This window comes from Desmodus rotundus, chromosome X (assembly GCF_022682495.2).
Source record: "Desmodus rotundus isolate HL8 chromosome X, HLdesRot8A.1, whole genome shotgun sequence".
Lineage (NCBI taxonomy): Eukaryota > Metazoa > Chordata > Mammalia > Chiroptera > Phyllostomidae > Desmodus > Desmodus rotundus.
The window spans coordinates 35,297,868-35,305,024 of NC_071400.1; the positions used below are offsets into that span (position 1 = coordinate 35,297,868).

General features: G+C 40.7%; 1 pseudogene; it reads right to left on the reverse strand.

The window, feature by feature from the left end:
* Positions 1-208: 208 nt before the first annotated feature.
* On the reverse strand, positions 209-1,089 carry LOC112321342 (homeobox protein NANOG pseudogene; annotated as a pseudogene).
* Positions 1,090-7,157: the final 6,068 nt, after the last annotated feature.

Here is a 7,157-nt window from a genome sequence, read left to right on the forward strand (position 1 = left end):
GTAGCAGCAAGGCTACAGAAATTTCTTTGATTAGACTGATCATAGCCCACCTGCAGTTCTCCAAATTGGCATAATGGGTATGAGAATCAGCATATCAAGGCAGAGATACACTGAGAAATCCTAGGAGAAAAAAAATCCTAGGACAGGTATAGCTACTGCCCAAATTAAGATTGAATAATATACCCATCATTACACCAAATGTTCATGTCTATATGTTTGTGGAGTCAGGCTGCATGTTTATGGAGTAATATGGGAATAAACCCATGGTTTGCTGGGTACCACAATACTTAGGGGCTTGCAGTTTTACATCATAGCTTTCCCCAGCAGTTTCCAATGTGACCTCTAAGTCACAGATAGGAGTTTGTTGGAACTGGATATGGAGCTGCAAGGATTCCTCTCCACAACTATAGAACTGATTGTTCCAAGCCTGGTTATTACAGGCTTGGGGACATCAGGTCTGACTAATCCAGGAATGGTAGTTCCAAGTTGGGCTGTTCTAGGAATTGTTGCTCCAAGGTAGGTCACTGAAGATTTGGTTGCTCCACAATGAAAAGCTTCCAGAAGCATTCACCAGACATCCCTGGTGATGATAGGAAGAGAGGCCAGGTACTCCGCAGTTACTGAGCTCATCTGAGTCACACAGTTGCTATTCTTTAGCCAGTTACATTTCTGCCATCTCTTATATTTCATCCCCTGGTTCTGGAACAAGGTCTTAGCCTGTTTTTAGCTAAGGTTCAGAATGTTAGAAAGTTCTTGCATCTTCTGGAGCCTGAGATATTTCTGTCTCTGAAATCTCTCATTGAGTACACAGAGCTGGGTCTGTGAGAACATGGTTCTGATCTTCTGTTTCTTAAACCAGCCATTTTCCTCCTTCACTATACTGTTTTCAACAGAAGTGGATAGTATTACATTGGGACTGGTGGAAGAATCAGGGCTGTTCATTCTTGTGTAGAGTGTCTCAGCAGATGACATTTGCAAGGATGCATAGTTTTCTTCAGGTTCATACATCTCAGGCACTGGTGAAGGTTCCCTAGAATTGGATGCTTCAGGGCAGGGCAGGTTCTGGGGAGAAGCTGAATACACACTCATGTTGCTTCACAGTAACAAGAGTCAATCAGCCCAATCTAGGAAAAGCTTATTTATTTATTTTTAGAGAGAGGGGAAGGGGGGAGAGAGAGAGAAGGAGAGAAACATAGATGTGAGAGAGAGAAAAACATTGATCAGTTGCCTCTTGCACATGCCCAGATCTGGGACCAAACTGCAACCTAGGCATGTGCCTTGACCATAATCGAACAAGCAACCTTTCACTCTGTGGGATGGTGCCTAACCAACAAAGCCTTATTGGTCAGGTCTATACAAACTACTTTTAATGGAAAAAAGTCAGAGAATTATCATCTATGGCATTCAGTAGATAAATAAATGGCTAACCTCTGGGAGAAAAGTGCATCTATGAAAACCATGCTATTCTCATATCCTTTGGTGCTTACATATTAAATTTAGTAACTAAAGGATGAACATGTGCTACTTTACCTATGGCTTATAAAGTGTTTAAGAGGTGGAAAGCTAATAGTAAGAATGAATGACTAAATTTCCCTGTGTACTACAGGGAGTATGTGGTTGGCGGGGTTGTAGTTTTATTAATTTATTAAGAACCAGAAGAAGGATGAATATTAAAGATAGTCAAGATGAGGGGGGAATTAGAAAATACTCCTGGGGATCTAAGCAAATGTTATCATTGGGCAGCAGATCAACAGTGGCAGATACAATTTAATATCTCTGTGTACAAGTCAGTGCAAATAGGAAAAAATTAATTTACTTGCATACCCTGAAAGATTCTGAATTAGTTTGTACTTCTTGAGAAGGAAAAAGAAAGACCATTAAATGTCCAATGCAGACATTTCAGTGAGATTGCCTGCTCAGTGTTCAGCTTTGGTCAAATGCTGAACAAAATATTAAGTATTTTTAGTAAAGACTTCCTCAAAAGATATAATGAGCCCTGACCAATGTGGCTCAGTTGGTTGGAGCATCATCCTGAAAACGAAAAGTTCTTGGGTTCAATTCCTGGTCAGGGCACAAGCTTAGGTTGTGGGTTTGGTCTCATGTTGGGGCACATAACAGAAGCAACTGATCAAATTTTCTCTCACATCAGTGTTTCTCTCCTTCTCTCTCACCCTACCTTCCCCTCTCTCTAACATCAACATTTTTTTATCCTCAGGTGAGGATTAAAAGAAAGATATGATATACCACATACATATACCTAAGCTTTGTGATCACAATACATGCATAAAATAATACATACATACATACATACATACAAATGTTTTCAATTTTCAGAGCAAACAAATGTTTTTCAACTTTATTTTGGTATTACAAAACACAATTAAGGGTATCCTTAGCATTTCCTTGTCCCTTGGTGTCATAAAATAAAATAGGAAAAGAAAAAATATAAAACCACAGATGTTTAGCATAAGTATTGGGTTGGCCAAAAAAAGTCTGTATGGTTTTCTCTGTAAAATAGAAGACACATTTTTCATTTTCACCAATACATTTATTGATTTGGATATTTTGAGTATGTCAGCTGTCTCCCAAGGGATATAACATTGGTTGTTCTCAATTAATATCTCCATTTGATTGCTATTAATTTCAACTGGTCTACCCAGTTGTGGAGCAATGTCCAGCGAGAAATATCCAGTGTGAAACTTCGCAAACCACTTTTGACACGTTCGATCAGTCACAGCACCTTCTCCGTACACTGCACACATCTTTTTTGTGTGTGTTTCAGTTGCATTTTTACCTTTCTTGATATAATGAAACATAATATGCTGAAAATGTTGCACATTTTCATCCATCTTCAATATTAAATGGCTACACAAAAATTCACCACTTTTGATGTATTTTTATGCATGCTGACATGACAGCTGCCACAATACAATCTAACAAAATTGTTTTGAATGAATTTAAAGACAACTAAACCCTACTAAGAACCATCTTACAGAAAAAAACAAATGGAGTTTTTGGCCAACCCAATAGGTAAGGGTGAGAATATCTAGTAACAGAAGGTAGAACCAGATGGTGGCTACTAGCATGGGCTTTGAAATCAGACAATCAAACTTCCAATTTCACCTCATCTAAAAAATAGCAATATCCCTAGCTCATGAGATTAATCTATTATTTGGCTTATGATTCCCAATAAGTGAGAGTTAGAGAAAATGTAGTTTTCCTGTCATAGATATTCTGATAGATCATACAGATCTCAGTAGGTCCAACTGACTTGTTTATAAGTTTCTATAATAAATATTTGTACTGAAATATAACAACATGCTTTCCAAAAAAGAAATCACAAACATAGCTCAATGAATTTTCACAGAATGAAAACACCTGTGTAACCGTCACCCAACAGAAGATATAGAATATTACTCAAACTCAGAAAGTCTCCCTCATTCCCCTTCCCACTCATATCCTCCCTCTTTCTAAACCTAATCACTACTTATGATTATATAAAGTGTTTTTGAATTTTATATGACTATAATCAAAAAGCATATAGTGTTTTATTTCTGAGACTTCTCACTTAACATTATGTTCGTGAAATTCATCTATGCTGTTGCTTCTGGTAGTCGTTTGTTCATTTTCATAGCTGTTAAACCTGAATATATCGTAGTTTATTCATCCATTCTCCTCTTGATAAGAACTTATTTTCTGGCTCTGATATAACGTTGTTGTGGAATTTCTTCTATATCCTTCTGGTGGATATACACATGTACTTATTGGGTATGGAATTTCTGGATCAAGAATTAAGCATAGTCATCTTTATTCAAGACAGAGAGGCAGTATTCCAAAGTGGTGATACCAATTTACACATCCACCAACCATGTATAAGAATTTCAGTTGCACCCTGGCTGGTGTGGCTCAATAGACTCAGTGCCAACCTGCGAACTAAAGGGTTGCTGGTTATTACCTTTGCAACAGCATGGATGGATCTGGAGAACATTATGCTAAGTGAAATAAGCCAGATGGTGAGGGACAAATACCATATGATCTCACCTTTAACTGGAACATAATCAACAAAAGAAAAAAGCAAACAAAATATAACCAGAGACATTGAAGTTAAGAGCTGTCTAACAATAACCAGAGGGGAGTGGGGAGGGGATAGTAGGAGAGAGGTTTTCAGGAGCTACTATAAAGGAAACATAGATAATTCCAAGGGGGAGGGTGGAGGCAGGGGAAGGAGGTGGGTTTGTCTGGGGCGGGGTGGGGGGGAGAGGAGAAAATGCAGACAACTGCAACTGAACAGCAATAAAAGAAAAATGTTTAATAATGAAAAAAAATTTAAAAAAATTCCCAGTCAGGGCACATGCTTGGGTTGCAGGCCAGGATTCCAGTAGGGGTGCACAAAAGGCAACCACACACTGATATTTCTCTATCTCTTTCTCTCTTCCCCTATCTCTAAAAATAAATAAATACAATATTTTAAAAGAAGAATTCCAGTTGCTACACATACTAGCCAACAATTAATTTTGAATGTATTTTTAAAATTTTGTAATGCTGGTGGTTATCATCATTTGATATTAAATCAGGTTTCTTGTTTTATAAAGGAAAAACAATGGTGTGAGAACTTGGTTATCCAGGTTAAGCAAAATTCAGCATGCTTAATTCAGCATGGGTAGAATCAGTTGAGTATATCCCTACAGCCCATTTCACTTCTCAGGCTCAAGTTTCATATTAGAAAGTTTTCAAAGTAAAGCAAACCCAGCAAGTTATTTTGTGGATATCAACAAACTGATTCTAAAATTTATAAAAAGAGGCATAGCTGGGAGGAAGATGGTGGCGAGATATGTGGGAGCGGAGTCCACTTCCCCTCTGCACCAGTGAAACACCTAGCTGATCTGAGGAACAGAGTGAACAGCCAACGGTATTCCAGCATATATGAAGATATGAGACCAAAGATAGAGGACATTGAAAGATCAGACGGTAAGAAAAATGCTTAAGGACAATAAGGTCCCTAGGACCAGCACGGGGACCAGGGCGGCTGAAGCCCCCAGCCAGGGCTGCAGGGTCTGCTGCAAGATTCTTGGAAGAGAGCCAGGCTGGGCTGTGTGAGAGGCCAGGTGCTTGTTTGGACCAGGGGGGGCTTGAGTAGGAGGAATTTCCCGAAAAGAAAAAGAGAAAATAGAGGCACTCAGCGGCTGTTTAGAGAACTCTCCACAGCAGCTGTGGCCTCTTACACCCCTACCCACTCAGCCCCTGGACTGTGAACACCAGATAAGCAGCCCCAGCATACACCTGAAGCCCGGTTGGCGTGCACCCTGATCAGCAGCCCAGCTGCCCAGGCGCACATGCTCAAAGCCCCCAGTTGGTGCACACTCTGATCAGTGGCCTGTGCGCCCACACCTGAAGCCCCAGGTGGGTACACACCCCAATCAACGGCCTGGCTGCCCACAGGCAACCACACCTGAAGCACCGGGACTGAATACCTCCCACCTAGCCCCTGTGCACTGAGCCCTGCAGGGCTTCCTATCTCTCTAGGAGGAAGGTGGAACACCCAACAGAGGGGAGCTACAGGGCTAGGGGAGACTGCAGTCCCCAGAAAGACTTGACTCAGTAGGAGGCTGAACTACCCTGAAGGAGCCCTGAGAGCCCTAGCATCTAGGACAGCAAAGAGCAAGAAAGTGGAGTGTGAGTTGCCCCTAATTGGTGCACATCAAGGACAGCACAACTGGTGAACTAAAGGCCTAGGGGGGAGCAGAAGGACCCTGAAGAACTGGACTTAAGGCTGGACAACAGAAGAGTGTGGCTCTGGAAGGGAGGAAAGTGAAACCAATCCCTCCACCCACCCCCTCCTGTTTCACAGACAGGAAGACCAGCAGAACTGACCTGACCACTTTAAAGCCAGCAGAAGACTTTTATATTAAATTCCTTCTTCTTTTCTGTACTTCTTTCTATTTTTATTCCTTCTTCCACCTTCCTTTACTTTTTTATTCCTTCTTCCTGCCTTCTTTTATTTATTTTTTAATTCTAATTTTTGTTAAAATTCCTTCTTCTTTTCTTTCCTCCAATCTTTTTTTATTCATTCTTCCTTCCTTCCTTTACTTTTCTAATCCTTTTTCCTTCCTTCTATTTCTTTCTCCTTTATCCACAGATGAGACAATAAAACCTAGACCTCTGAAAAGACCAGAGTTAGACCCAAACAGGGGTCATCCTAATAACCGAGACAGTGAGGCAAATTTCACTTTCCTACTCCAGAGAACTTGCAAGGTGGGAGTGGTGAACACCAGTACACCTGCTGGGAGATGAAACCCACCAACATAGGAACCACCAACACATAACAACGGAAGAAGGTGAAGAAGGGAATGGAAGCCACACTTACCTTAATCCAGGACTGATCTGGAAATACAACTAAATAGTGGAGAAATTACTCAGAACAAACAACTGAACAAGAGCAAGAGAGAAGCCTCAAAACCTTGTACACACAGAAGAATCAGCTTCAACACAAACTGTCCACATCTGCACAACAGAATATAAGACGTGGTAGACAGAGTGACCCTCAATTAACCAGCTCGAGGGAAGCACCCATTAAAGAAAGACCCAATAACAATAAAAACCCAAAGACATACAGGGAGCCAACATAAACGACAGCACAAGAACAGTGAGCTCAGGAGATTAAGGAAACGGCACCACTGAATCCCACAGGCATTCTACCATAGATTTTCATACCATAGACCCAGGGAGTCAGAACAGATCAATTTAAGAAGCAGAGGCTAACAAGAAGAGTCTCACAAACAATGGGAAGACGAAGAAACAAGCCCCAAATGAAAGGAAAGGAGGCAGCCTCAGAAAGAATGCTAAATGAAATAGAGGGAGGTCAACTATCAGACACTGAGTACAAAGAAATGGTTATCAGGAAGCTCACTGAACTCACAGAGAATTAACAGAAACTACAGGGAAACTACAATGAGCTCACTGCAAACTATATCAACATAAAAAAGGAAATAGAAACTATCAACAAGGGCCAAGAGGAAATGAAGAGTACAATTCCTGAATTGAAGAATACAGTAGAAGAAATGAAAAGCAGACTTGATGAAGCAGAGGATCAGATCAGCGAGCTGGAGGACAAAGTAGAAAAAAACACCCAGAAAGAGCAAGATAAGGAAAAGAGGCTC